The 14,699-nt window shown below is 43.9% G+C and overlaps 2 non-coding genes across 2 annotated transcripts; one reads left to right on the top strand and one right to left on the bottom strand.

The window, feature by feature from the left end:
* The first annotated feature begins 9,127 nt into the window (after positions 1 to 9,127).
* On the top strand, positions 9,128 to 9,199 carry TRNAQ-CUG. The gene has a single exon. It is a non-coding gene; the product is annotated as a tRNA-Gln (tRNA).
* Positions 9,200 to 11,676: 2,477 nt separating this feature from the next.
* TRNAQ-UUG lies at positions 11,677 to 11,748 on the bottom strand. The gene has a single exon. It is a non-coding gene; the product is annotated as a tRNA-Gln (tRNA).
* Between the last annotated feature and the right edge of the window lie 2,951 nt (positions 11,749 to 14,699).

The following is a 14,699-nucleotide window of genomic DNA, read 5'->3' on the forward strand; positions in this document are numbered from 1 at the left end:
TCAGCCACAATGGCCAGATGTACTGAAGAGTTTCTTAAACTTTCTCCTACCCATACTCTCACCGTCACTACGAAATGACTACATTTTTCTACTTTGGATCTAAATTCTTCAACTTACGCATATTTTCATTTCTACTTTGAAAACTGTTACACCATTCATATTTTTTTCCTTGCTGTACTGAGCATCTGCAGACTCATTTTAAAAATACTGTCTTCCATTTTGAATTATGGGTGAGAAAAACATAAGGTGATTTTCAGTGTCTCACTCGTGAGGATGACATGCATTAGGAGAAGTATCGTGAGCAATGTCTTGTAAGGTTGGTGTTCAAGTACCAAAGCTCAAACCTGACTAAATTCAATTCACTATTATGAAGGGTTTATTATATGCTAAATTTTCTGAGATCTAACAGTAAGAAGGGTGAAGTCAGTTTTCTTTGGTGATTTATAAATGAATTATCCTAATTATTCCAAAGCTTACACGTAGCTTAAACTAGCAGGAATACCTGCCTACTCCTGTGAACAGTAAAAGTATAAAATTTAACGGCCGGCATTGGAGGAAAATCTCCAAAAATAAGCTTTCACTTTTCCTCCGTCTATGCTTCGACAAATGTCACTGCACATTTTCAAGTCACACAGCCCTATGTGATGCTTCCACCAAGAGGTCCACCATAAGTAATACAGCAATTGCCAGCGCTTACGGACTGTGGCCCCAGTACAAATACAAATATGTCTTTTCGAGGACTGAAGGACTCCTTGGCATGATCCTGGTTGCATGTGAGAGTGGAGGAGTGGCCTAACGGTTAGTGCAGCAGACTTTGATCCTAGCAACCTGGGTTTGATTCCCACTGCCGCTCCTGCAGCTACTTGTGACCTTGGCAAGTCACTTAACCCTCCATTGCCCCAGGTTAAAAAACTTAGATTGTGAGCCCTCTAGGACAGAGATAGTACCTGCATATTTTTTTTTATTACGTTTGTACCCAGGACTTTCCCACTCATAGCAGGTTCAATGCGGCTTACATGTTATATGCAGGGACTTATTTGTACCTGGGGCAATGGAGGGTTAAGTGACTTGCCCAGAGCCACAGGGAGCTGCTTGTGCCTGTAGTGGGAATTGAACCCAGGTCCCCAGGCCCTAAGTCCACCACTCTAACCACTAGGCCACTCCTCCACTCTATATAGTATGTACAGTGCTGCACGTCTAGTAGCACTATAGAAATGATTAGTAGATGTATCCTCCTGCGCCTCAGCATATGCAAATATAATTGGTTAATAGTAATAACCTAACCCCTTTCCCCTTTATAAACTCTTATGAAGGGAAAACCAGACATAGACTCAAGCCTATGACATGGCACAGGGAATGAAACGGGGCAGGATACATGTCACATATCGGGGCACAGTATATACAATTTTTTAAAGTAAATATTGTTGCTTCTCTTCAAGACATGCTCTAGAGCACGGGATTCTCAATCCAGTCCTCAGGACACACCAAGCCAGTCTGGTTTTCAAGATATTCACAATGCATACACATGAGGTAAATCTGCATGCGCTACCTCCATTCTATGCAAATCTATCTCATGCATGCTCATTGTGGGTATCCTGAAAACCTGACTGGCTAGTTGTGTCCCAAGGACTGGGTTGAGAACCTCTGCGCTGCAGTTAGTAACCAGGAATATCAGAAGGGTTGTAAGTGTGACGCGAGTGATCTCGTACTTGTTTCGCACCTTTTATCAAGATATATTTATTAAGCTTTTCAAAGACAGGAATATTTCAAGTGCCTTGGTGAGAGTCCAAAAGACAGTGCGGACAGTAGAATTTAAAAGGAATAAAAACTGGTGATGTGGAGGTGGGTAGCTAAGGAGGTGGCAGATATATTAAAGTACTAGTAAAAAAGCCCCGTTTCTGATGCAAATGAAACGGGGGAGGGGGGGGGCTAGCAAGGTTTTCTTCAGAGTGTGCATGTGGGAGTGTGTGTGTCCCTGCCTTCTGCCCTTTCTCCCTTCCCCTCTGCTCTCCGTCCCCCCCCCCCCCCAGTCCTTCAGTGTTAAGTTTCCTGCTGTATTGTGTTTGTTTGTGTTACAGAGAGAGTGAAGGCGTCTGCCCTCTCTCCCCTCCCTCCTCCAGTCCTTCACTGTTACAAAGAGAGCGATTTCGTGCTGTGCTGTGTTTTCCTTCACTGTGTTAGAGAGAGAGCGAGGGCGGGGCAGACATACATGGGGAAACCGGATATCTCTGCAGCTTCACACTTCCGGCTGGAGGCTTCATTCAGTGTTGCCAGGTGGGCGGTTTTACTGCCCAATTGGGCGGTTTTCCGCGACCCGCCGCAGGAAATTTTTGCCCGCGGCGGGTTGCGGTTTTTTGGGCTTGTTTTGGGTCTTTTGGGCGGTTTTTTAAGCGGCTTTTTCGGCCGCGGGGGGCGGGGTTAGTGACGTTTTGGGCGGGGTTAGTGATGTTCTGGGCGGGGCCGATGACGGGGGAGGCATGGCCGATGACGGCGGGGGCGGGGTTGATGATGCGGGGTGGGGTGTCAGGGGCGGGGTTTGACTTTGGGCGGGGTTTGGGCTGGATTTGGGCTCGTTTGGGTGGGAAAAAAATTTTCCGCCTGGCAACCCTGGCTTCATTAGAACGTTGGTGCTGCCTTTTATATATAGAGATGCCGAGATATTTTCACTGACAATTCTGAAACATTTCTATTTATTAGAAGAGGTTTGATAGATCTGCCACAGTGTGTTTACTACTCCGAATCCATAACACAGTGGTGGGCAATCATGGCCCTTGAGGGCCACAACCCAGTTGGGTTTTCAAGATTTCCACAATAAATACGCTTGAGATACATTTCATACAATGGAGGACATGCATGCAAATCAATCTCGTTCATATTCATTGTGGAAATCTTGAAAACCTGACTAGGTCTTGGCCCTCAAGGACTGTGGTTACCTACCCCTAATATACCCATTCTAGATGGCAAAATAGAAAACCTGCATCAACTGGAAAAATGATTAGGCAATCCTCTTGAGTTCCACTTCAAGAAGTTCAAATTAACATCTCCAAGTCTTTGATTCTTGCATGAGAAAACTGGTGCTTTATTCACACGTGAACCAAACAATATTTTATTGCTCAAGGGTGCAAAATGAGGCAAACTCTGTGGTACTGATGGATATACAGTGTGACAAAGAAATAAATAACTTAAAAGAAAATCTGATCCTCTCTCAATCAAGCATTACCGTTCACCAGTCTACTTTACTTCAAGCTAATACCTGACCCTGTACTTCACTATCTAAAAGGTTTCGAGTTGCACGGTTGTACCTTAGTTTCCGCAGCATTGTTTAATTAGGTGGTGGGAAATGACATCAATGGAAGAGAAACCCCCCCTGGTCAAGTGAGCTTTTTTCTTTTACTAGAGCATATTATGCAGATAACACACATATTAGCATATGAATGTGGAGGAGTGGCCTAGTGGTTAGGGTGGTCGACTTTGGTCCTGGGAAACTGAGGAACTGAGTTATTTCCCACTTCAGGCACAGGCAGCTCCTTGTGACTCTGGGCAAGTCACTTAACCCTCCATTTCCCCATGTAAGCCGCATTGAGCCTGCCATGAGTGGTAAAGCACGGGGTACAAATGTAACAAAAATAAAAAAATTAATGTTTCTGTGCTGCCATGACACTGTGCACTAATTTGTACATGAACTGTACACCATGTAAGGGGTGGAGAATGGGTGTGGACTGCATACTGTGGTACTTACCACCTCCTCGACAGGAGGCATTAACCCCGATTCTACAAAGATCACTAAAAATCGCACACACAAATTTAGGCATGCTCCCGATTTGCGCAATGTAATAGAATAACAAATCAATTAGTGCTAATTGGCTTTTTTTTAATCAAGCAATTCTTGGCACTAATTAGATTACATTGGGACTTACGCGTGTAAAGTTAGGTGCGGGATCCGTGCCTACAATTTACGCGTGGCCTGAAAAAGAGATGCGGGAATGGGAGGGTCATGGGCATTTCGGAGGGATCAGGGGCCTGGTTTTGAGTTTCGAGCTTAATTGATAATGGTGCTCTCTGCGTAAATTTAGGCATGGGCATTTGTACCACATTCTCATTGGTGCAAACGTCAGCACATAAGTTTGCGTGTGACCTCTCTGCTTATGTCACGTCTGTGGCCGTGACCCCTCTCAGATTCACTTTATTTCCTGTGGTCAGCTTCTGAGCTGGCTTCTTTCTGTTCTTTGTGATTTAGTTCTGTCTCTGTGTGCTGGCTATATTAGATTGTCGGTGTGCTGTCACCCGTTCCAGATTTCAGCTCAGTCCAGGCTGCCCGACCCTTAGTTGCTTGGTGATTGTTGCACCTGAGTCTCAGCTGCCTGCTGGGCTTATTAGCCATTTGGAACCTCTCTGCCTTTGCATTGCGTCTAAGGCCCTGGTATGTTGGTGCTTGCTGCACTTCTGCTAGTCCGGTCATTGCCTGAGATTCTTGCCTGTTTCTAGTTAGCCTGTGTTTAGTTTAGGTTTGCTTGCTTTCCTTGCCTGGTTTCTTGTTTGTAATTCTGTGTTTAGTTTCTGTTTGTCTGTGTTCTGGCTTTGGGGCTGCTTGCAGCTCTTACTTCTGTGTCTTGTTAGTCAGTGTTTGTTCCCTGTTTAGTGGCTGTTCTGCAGCTTTCTGTTCTGCCCTTTAGCTTTCCCTTCTTTGCCCAGTCTCCTGCCTTGCTGCCCATGTTCCTCCCTTTCCCCTCTGACCCTCAGTCCCTGTGCTGCCTTGCTGTTATCCAGTCCTGCCCTGTCCAGCAAGTCCTGCCGGCCACCTGAAGCCCAGAGCTCAACTCTGGGTGAAAAGTGGCCAAGTACAGGTGAAGCCTGACTGCTTGCCTGAGATTTGCCTAGTCTCCTGCTGTGAAAACGTGACAGCTTAAGCGTTAATTCTATAAACTGCGTCAAACTTTAGGCGTGGCTTATAGAATTCCACTTGCACGTTTTGTTTAAGGCGCCATATACAGAAGGTAGCCTAAGGGCATCCATACTAAGTACAGTCTTAATGCACAGTAAAGAACATTTCAGGGGTCCTTTTACCAAGCTGCGGTAAAAAAAGGCCCTGCGGTAGCGGCGGGGGCTGTTTTTCCTGTGCACCAGGACCCTTTTTACCATAGTAAAATAAAATGGCCATGGGGTAAAATTACTCTTACCATGTGGCCATGCAGCGGGGAGCGTTTACTGCCACTCATGAAGGTGGCGGTAAGGGCTCCTGCAGTAACCTGGCAGTAACCGCACTGGGCCAGCAGTAGTCCAGGTTGCCATGCTCAGTGTGGTATGTATAGGGGATACGCTGGGCGAGCTACCAACTTCACACAGCCTTTGCGCTTACTGTATATTAACTTTTGCTGTTAAATGCAAAAAACTTACTGCAGCTGTTCAGAGCAAAACGACAAGAAGGGGTTAATATTCAAAGCAATTTAACTGGCCAGAAACAGCCCCGGGTCGGTTAAATCGCTTGTTTGGGGGTTAACCAGTCAAATTTGGCGGCACTTAACCAGTTAGTGCCATTGAAAACGTATAGTTAGTGCCCAACTCAAAACTATTTTCGGGGCGTTCTGAGGGCAGAGTTAGCACTTAACCGGCCAAATTACCCAAATAAATAGGACCACATACAAGTCAGAACTATCTTTATTCGCTTCACCATAGACAGTTAAGTGCTGAATATCGCACTCAGGGCTTTGTTTACAAAGCCACACTACTGATTCCTGCATGGTAAATGAGAAGAAGTCCATTTAATTTCTATGGGCTTCCTCTCATTTTGGGTTAAAGGAAAAACCAGTTCACAGAGGCTGGACGTCAGTGACATGGCAAAAAATCACAGCTGCTACCAGCTATTTCAATTCAGGAGGGAAAAGCCACTTAACTGTCTTAAAGACTTATATTCCACTTACTTCCTTCTGAGAGTATATCTCATCCAAACGTAATGTAACAATCTCCCTTTTCCAAGCTTTGTAGTTGTCTTTATAAAATGATATGAACAAAGTGCTCTATAAATGACAAGAACAGAACAGAACTGGCAAAAGGAAGAGCGAAAGGGAGGGCAAAAGGAAGAGGGCAAAATCTGCACCTTAGTCCATAAGATTATCTTCGATGAAGTCCCAGGTTACATGATTGACCTAATCAATCTTCCAATCAGAAATAGTACCAGTTCATCACGGTCTTACCTGAATCTCCACTACCCAAATTGCAAAGGACTAAAATACAAGACAACCCATGCGTCCAACTTCTCTTACATAAGCACGCGCCTGTGGAACGCACTACCACAAGTGGTGAAAACAACTTACAATCATCTAAAATTCAGAAAATTATTAAAGACTCACCTATTCAGAAAGGCATATCCAACTGACCCAACTTAAATGCCTCAACCCTGCAACGCTTCACTATCAAAGATCGTACTGGATGTTAACAAACCCTTTTACCTCAAACCCAACTTGATTGAATCTTATCTTCCCTACCCCACTATAACATTTTTGTACTTATCCCCTACCGGACTTGGCGAATGCCTTTACGGTATTATGTAAGCCACACTGAGCCTGCAAATATGTGGGAAAATGAGGGATACAAATGTAACAAACAAATAAATAAATAAATAAAAAAGTGTTGACATCAGACCCAGATCATCCCTGACTTTGCTGATCCAAATTCTTGATTCTCTCCCACTGTACTTATGGACTTCTAGTTCCAATTTCTGTTGCAAAGGTAGAACTGCAAGTCCTTGGAGGCAATCGGGCAAAACCCCACACCGGATCAATCGGGCAGGACTCAGGGCTAACCTGGTTCAGAGGCAATCCTAGTAAAAGACCCTCAGAAACCATGCTGGTGTTCATTCACAAAATAAACCAGGACCTTAGCCACCGATTATTAAAGTCTCAGCTGTCACCAATGCACTAGTCCACTCATCCAATATTTGTAATACAATGCACACCCATAAGTAGCAAGGGAACCCTCAGATGATTTTGCCACTTCTCATGCAGTCAAGCATACTGCTCTGAAATGGTATAGCGTTTCTTTCATCGGGTATCCCTGCAGTGAGTTCGGAAGACTTTTTTTCTTTTTTTATTGCTTCCCGACACCACTGTGCTACAATTTTTCAATCTTTTTAAACCAAATGTGCAAAGTAATGGACTAAATACTTTAAACTTTCAATCTTTTAAAACAAATGTGCAAAGTGAAAAGCTGAGTACTTATCCAGTCTCGTGGGAATTCTTCCACTTTGCACATTTGGTTTAAAAAGATTGAAAAATTGTACCACAGTGGTGTCGGGAAGCAATAAAAAAAGAAAAAAAGTCTTCCGAACTCACTGCAGGGATACCCGATGAAAGAAACGCTATACCATTTCAGAGCAGTATGCTTGACTGCATGAGAAGTGGCAAAATCATCTGAGGGTTCCCTTGCTACTTATGGGTGTGCATTGTATTACAAATATTGGATGAGTGGACTAGTGCATTGGTGACAGCTGAGACTTTAATAATCGGTGGCTAAGGTCCTGGTTTATTTTGTTTAGTTTTGGATGTTACCAGAGACACGATATTCTTGTATTGTTCCGTAGGTGTTCATTCACATGCATTCTCAGACTTTTCCTTTCTAACCTTGTACTGTTTAATAAAAATAAGTTTCACCATCAGCTAGAGTGAGTGGGGAGAAGCAAAATTTAGGATAACACAGATTTATTTGGCAGCTTAAGAGGTACGCATGCTGCTTACAGACACAAGCAGATGCGGTCAGTCCGTTGTAGCAGCAGATTATGAAGCAAATTCCATCTCCTCCACTGATGCTCCTTGAATCCCCAAGCTTCACTTACTAACACGCGTTGTGATATAATACAAGCCCCATTATGCACTTAGCTTGAATTAATATGTATCAATGCAAGTTAGCAAATGAGGGTCATGGAGGAAGGGACTTACCAACTGTACCTGTGTACAAGCTGCGTGTATGAAAGCAGTAGAGGTAGCCTTTTTTTATTTTTTTGCAAGCGCTGCTCCTACGGCCTGGCAGATGGAGCCACCATAAACTACCCACTGGGATTCACCTAGTGTGTCTGAAAGCAAGAAGTGTGGGCTTTTGCCCAAGCCCCCACCTTGCATGAAAGCTAACAAGTTTAAAAAGAAACCAACAGTACACTCTGATCCTTGCCAAATGGGTTACAGGACCAGTCCAGAGTGCTACTACCAGCTTTACATCAAACTGTGCCCGAAAGAAAACAAGTAGCACAACTCACCCGAAAGAAAAGAGTCTCTGCTGCTGTCACCGCTCCTGGGGGACCCGTCTCTGAATCTGACTGCTATTTCAGTGGGACCCCAGTGACGGCTGCCACTTCTGGAAGAGGGGCACACCGACTGCTGCAGGAAGTACTGGGAGCAGCTGCCGAGTTGTTCATCCCCATGCAGAAGTAGCAGCGGACGCTGGTGGTTTGCACCGGTACGGTGCTTACTGATCACGTTTTTTCCTCCTGTTTTTTTCCTTGCAGGATAGTTTTCTTCCCAAAGACATGAACCAGACTTTGGTGGATCTGAGGGTGCTGTCAGAGGTTCTCTCTTTGAGCTAAGATCTGCAAGCTGCTGGAAGCCATTGAAAAGTCCTGTCTCCTGTCATCCCAGACAGTACCGGCAGCTCCTGACCACCCGCTAAATTCACGGTAAAGGTAGGGGCTGCTTCTGTGCATCACTCAGAAAACGGCTGTGCATCGCTTTGCATGCACATTTAAATGGTAAGTATCTCATTTTAATATATTAGCATGCAATTATCATTAGTTGCTACCGCAACGGAAATCAGCCCACAGAATCCCTTTGTGCACATCTCGTTGAACTCCATGCTCGCTAAACCGGCTATAACCAGTTTAAAAACCATGTTGCTGCCTTTTTAGGTTTTGTGCATCGAACCCTGAGTGGGAAATGGTGGAGAAAGAGAGGGGAAGGTTTGTGGGCGCACCTCCTGCTGGAGTCTGGAATACATCCCAGTACGAAAAATTTCAGCAAGGATGATTGATTTTTTTTAAAACAATTGTTTATTTGATGGCCTTCTCATGATGAAGCCCAGCGCAAGTACAATAAAAATACTCTTGCCAGGCTTATAAATAATTCAGTACAATGACACAACAGATGGTTCCATGGTGTAATGGTTAGCACTCTGGACTCTGAATCCAGCGATCTGAGTTCAAATCTCGGTGGAACCTTGAAAATCTTTTTGCCATACTGGAAAAGATCATGGATGCAAGGAACTGCATCGCCAGGAGATGAAGGCAAACAGTAGCTTAATTTGCAGACAGAACGGGTCCGTTGTTGTGAAGATGCGAAGAGAAAGTCGAATTGTGATGTAATTATGAGATTGCATAAGGCAGTGCTGTTCAACGTCTCCTGGAGACACACCTTGCCAGTCAGGTTTTCAGGATCATGAAAATGAAGAACAACAAAAAGAGGAGGAGATCCACATCAGGTAAGTTCTACAGACAAAACAGAATGAGAATCCAAAAATAGTGCAACAGGTATAAGACACTTGAAATGGCCATGTTTTGAAAACTATCTTCATCAGAGGTAATACCTAAGAACATAAAATATAACTAATCATACAAACAATAATATTTATGAAACAAATACTTAAAAAATGAATCAACAAACAAACTGATAAATATATACAAGTATCAGTTCTAATTTTGACTTTTTTGTATTAACAACCATGCATTGATAGTGTAGCTATTTTTGGAAATTGCTACTACTAATCACTTCTATAGCGCTGCAAGGCATACGCAGCGCTGTACACCATACACATAAAGACAGTCCCTGCTGAAAGAGCTTACAATCTAAATAAGACAGGTAACAGACAGAACAACTAAGAGGTAAGGGGAATTAAAGAGGAGGGGATAAAAGGTACAGGGCAAGTGAGCAGTGGTTAGGGCTGCTGCCGCCACCTATTTTGTGGACCCACTTTCCGCCTGTGACATGCTCCCCCTTAAAAACAAAACAGAAATATTTCTTAGTGTGCAGTTAAGTTATCGCAGGATGCCTGAGTGCATCCCCGGCACACCATTTCTAGCTGCGTTAGGCACTTGAAGGAGTGGAGGAGTGACCTAGTGGTTAGGGTGGTAGACCTTGGTCCTGGGGAACTGAGTTCAATTCCCAACACAGGCAGCTCCTTGTGACTCTGGGCAAGTCACTTAACCCTCCATTGCCTGCCACATTGAGCCTGCCATGAGTGGGAAAGTGCACGGTACAAATGTAACAAAAATAAATGCACTGTTCAGTAGGTGACAGCAAATCACAAGTCCTAAAATACCATAAAAAAAAAAACTTTCTATGTTCAGTTTTACTTCAACAACAACACACATCAATTTTAAAAAGCTATAACTTCATAATTATATTTTGACTTAATTAGCACAAAATAAATTTATGAAAGGCTTCCAGTAATGAAGTAGATGAACTTTATATAGCCAAAAGAGCTTTTAGCAATAATTAATGCATGAAATTTAAACAAGTAGGATTATATATATATATTTTTTTTTTATTTGTATTATGAGAATGATCTTGCTGAACCACATTTTTATAAGCAGTTTAATAGGGATGATATATTGATTTTAAAAGATCGAGATATTTGCAGTTTAAAAATCTGCTGAGTTTAATACTAACAAAAGTCTGATCTTTGTATAATCTATGAATACATTTGAGTGATTATGTTGTTTTTAGGTCTTTTGGCAACAAAGGGGCCCTTTTACTAAAGCTTAAGTGCATGCTAACAGATATTAGCATGAGCTAAATGCTGGGTGTCCTATTTTATACCTATGGGCCACATGGCATTTAGTGCATGCTAATATCCATTAGTGCGTGCTAAGCTTTAGAAAAAGGGCCCTGCAGAATTGAACTACTTCATTAGCTCTGTAAAAGGGGCCCTTAGCGCATTAAGTGATCCTTTTACCAAGCCGTGCCACAAAGTTTTGCTGTTCTGGGATCTTGTCAGGTACTTCTGATCTTGATTGTCCACTGTTGGAAACAGGATATTGGGCTTGATGGACCTTCGGTCTGTCCCAGAATGGCATTGCTTACGTTCTTATGAAACAAGGCCACGTCAGCTTAAAACAAATGTTGTGTGAGCCATACAGGAATGCCCATTTGCTCAAAACATTCTTTGAACTGCAGGAAGGATTTGATTAGATCTCATTGCTGGATGTTTGAAATCTTGACAATTAAATTTGATACTCCCTATTAAGGGACCTCGAGGTAGAAGCATCACCAAAACACAGCCCATGTCATTTTCTTAAATAAACTCTGTTCCTTCACACCAATTCTTGAGGACTATGGCACTATTTTTGCTGTGCAGGTGTCTAAAACCATCAATAAAGCTGTTGCACCATTTTTGGATCCACATTCTTTTTGTGTGTAGAACTTACCTGTGTGGATCTCGGCCTCCTCTTATTCTTTTGGCTTTGTTCGTTTTCATGATCCTGATGATAACTTGACTGGCAAGGTGTGTCTGCAGGAGAGGGTTGAACAGCACTGCCTTATGCAATCTCATAATTACACTATTAATCTCTGATTTTTTACAACACAGGACCCTCTGTGTATGTCCAAACTTTCTAAAATTCAGCTGATTATTTCCCCTTCCTGGGAATATGGTTCCATACATTCCCGACCCCTTCCTGTTTGGCAAAAATTTTTGACTAGGTTCCACCGAGATTTGAACTCGGATCGCTGGATTCAAAGTCCAGAGTGCTAACCATTACACCATGGAACCATCTAGCAAGTCACACTAGTGTTTACAAACCTGGGGTGAGAATATAGGCCATCAGCATACCAATTGCTCTAGGTTTCATAAAAAGGCCACCAAAAAAAATAACAACCATCCCTTCTGAAGCCTCTTGTACAAGACTGTAATCCAGACCCAAGCAGGTGATGCACCCACACCCACACCCTCCCCCCTCTTTCCCCCATTTCCCACTCAGACTCAGGAATTATGCTTAATGCCTGAGGAAGACCGTCGCTGGCCCACTTAGCTTACAATTCTGCTTTATAAAAGGCTAACTAAAGGGTCCACTTGTTAAGCGTTCTCCTACAGGTGAATTAGAGAAAACGTCTGGTCAACACACTTCTAAATTGTTAATTTTATTGTTAGCCAACGACCGCGACCCTCCAAGACCTCCCGCATCTGCCCACCATAGAGTACCGGAAGCAGCAGACAGAGACGTACGTACGCCACTGAAAAACGTCATAACCCCCGCGACCGAAGCTGCCTACTCTATGGTTCTGGCCAAGGTGGTTTTTAACAGACAGGAGTGTGGAAGTGAGCCTATCTAGTCCACTGTATGCAAGGAAGCCAATTTGGTTAATCTCCGTTTCCACTCCTCCCGCCCAGCCGTCATTTCCATACCCTCAAAACAAAGCGAGCAAACCTATGAGCTGCTGCATCCACCTTGTCGTTCTTTATCGTCGGTCCATCTGTAACTAGTCTAAACTCTAAAGCTGTTCCAGGATAGGAAGTGCCTTAAAACGTGGAGGAGAAAAAAAATACAATTGAATATCACTAAAACAGTTTCAAAAATTATTGTAACTGGTAGAAACAACAATTATAAACCCTGTAGTGTGTGCTCATTTTAATTCACTGTTCTATATAATACAGATGGCCAGATATCAGTGAGGATATCCTGTTTCCTGATGGGTTCATCTTAACTGTTGTTGTAATCTGCTTTGGAAGTTTGGTGTTATAAAGATGGTAAAATATATTGAAATTAAACGGAAGTAGAATTAAATTTTCATTTCACTGGGGCACATCATGTTCACATCTTAATCTCTTTTGTAGAATTTGACATGTTAGATACACAGATTCTGTTTTGAACATACTTCAGGGCAAGTGGTTTGATAAGTCAAAATAAAAATAAATATTTTGTTTCATGCAGATCTCTTTTGTTTAAACATAACTGGAGGAGTGGCCTAGTGGTTAGAGTGGTGGACTTTAGTCCTGTGGAATTGGGTTTAATTCCCACTGCAAGCACAGGTAGCTCCTTGTGACTCTGGCCTGGGTAAGTCACTTAACCCTCCATTGCCCCAGGTACAAATAAGTACCTAAGCCACATTGAGCCTGCCATGAGTAGGAAAGCACAGGGTACAAAAAAAAGGGTTATAAACCCCTAATGCTGTCCATTCATTTTCTTATATTTTGTTCTTTTGATGACTTATACTGTGCCAAAACTGAAAACTTTTCTCTCTATCTGGTGGATAATAAAAGGAGCTCATTGTGAATACTTTACACCCTAAAAGGTTGTTTTGTGGCTGTAAATGAGCAATTGTGATACTGAATAAATAAGTGTATGTTTGTGTTCCTAGTCATGCATCCAAAGTTTATATAATCCTTTCAAGAAAGCTAGTTAATTATTTAACTTACTAGGAAAAAAGGCCCGTTTCTGACACAAATGAAACAGGCACTAGCAAGGTTTTCCTTGGAGTGTGTATGTTTGAGAGAGTGTGTGTGAGAGTGACTTTGTGAGAGAGAGAGAGTGAATGTGTGTGTGTGACAGAGAGAGAGAGAGTGAGACTGGGTGCGAGTGTGTGTGTGTGAGAGAGAGAGAGAGAGTGTGTCTGTGAGAATGAGAGTGTGTGCTAGGGCCCCCCTCCCTCCCAGTTCCAGGGTCATCCCTCCCCCTCCCTCCCAGTTCCAGGGTTTTTCTCCCCCCTCCCTCCCAGGGTCGTCCCCCTCCCCCTCCCTCCCAGTTCCAGGGTCCCCCTCCCCCACTCCCTCCCAGTTCTAGGGTCTCCCTCCCAGTTCCAGGGCCTCCCTACCTGCCAGTTCCAGGGTCGCCCTCCCCCCTCCCTCCCTCAGTCACCTTTGGGGGCATACCTTACTGCAAGGTCCCTGCCTCACCCTGTACTCTCATCTGACAAGATTATGTGCTCTCTGCTTGGCTCCCTCATTCTCTCATCACTTAAAAAAAATCTGTGAACCATAAAATTTATTTTAAACAAAGAATTTGCGGAGAGTTAGGGAGTTAGTTCCTGTCTGACTGACTGCTGCTGTTCTGAGAGCCAGAGCGTTTCCCTTGGCTCCGGCTGTCAGTGCTGCGCTGCAGGGGGGAATCAGCTGGTAAGTGCCAGCTTTGATTTTCTTTTTTTGTAGCGGCATGGCGATTCGGGAGGGAGTCGGTCGTGGAAGAGGGGGAGGTCGGAAGTCGGAGAGGAGAGGGCGGAGGTCCGAAGTCGGACAGGAGAGGGAGGTCTGTGGCAGTGTGCATTGGGGAGGAGAGTGGATGAGGGGGGCTGTGGCCAGGGGACGGGGTCCAGTGACATCTCTGGAGGGGCGAGTGACAGAGCACCGTGTGTGTGGGGGTGTTGTCGAGTGTGTCTGTGAGGTGGGTTTACCGGCAGTATTCACGGCGGTTGTGTGTCGTTCACGTTCGGGTACGCTGTTTGGGCTGTTTTTTCTGTCCGTTGGTGTGCCTCGTGCTGCTTTCATGTGGTTTGTCAGTGCCGCTGGTGACGTACCAGGAAGTACTGACATCAATTCATGAGATGGAGAGCACGAATGCCTCAAGGTTTAAGTGCCACAGAGTCAGCTTCAGAACGTTGGAGGTGCTTTTTATTATATAGGATAGGATTAGTGGAATGTAACCACAGAGGCATGGTATGGTCACAGTTTCAATATGGTAATACTAGAGTCCAGCTAAGCAACAAGTTACTTTGAGTTAGTCTTCACTG

The sequence above is a fragment of the Microcaecilia unicolor genome, chromosome 6 (genome assembly GCF_901765095.1).
Source record: "Microcaecilia unicolor chromosome 6, aMicUni1.1, whole genome shotgun sequence".
NCBI lineage: Eukaryota > Metazoa > Chordata > Amphibia > Gymnophiona > Siphonopidae > Microcaecilia > Microcaecilia unicolor.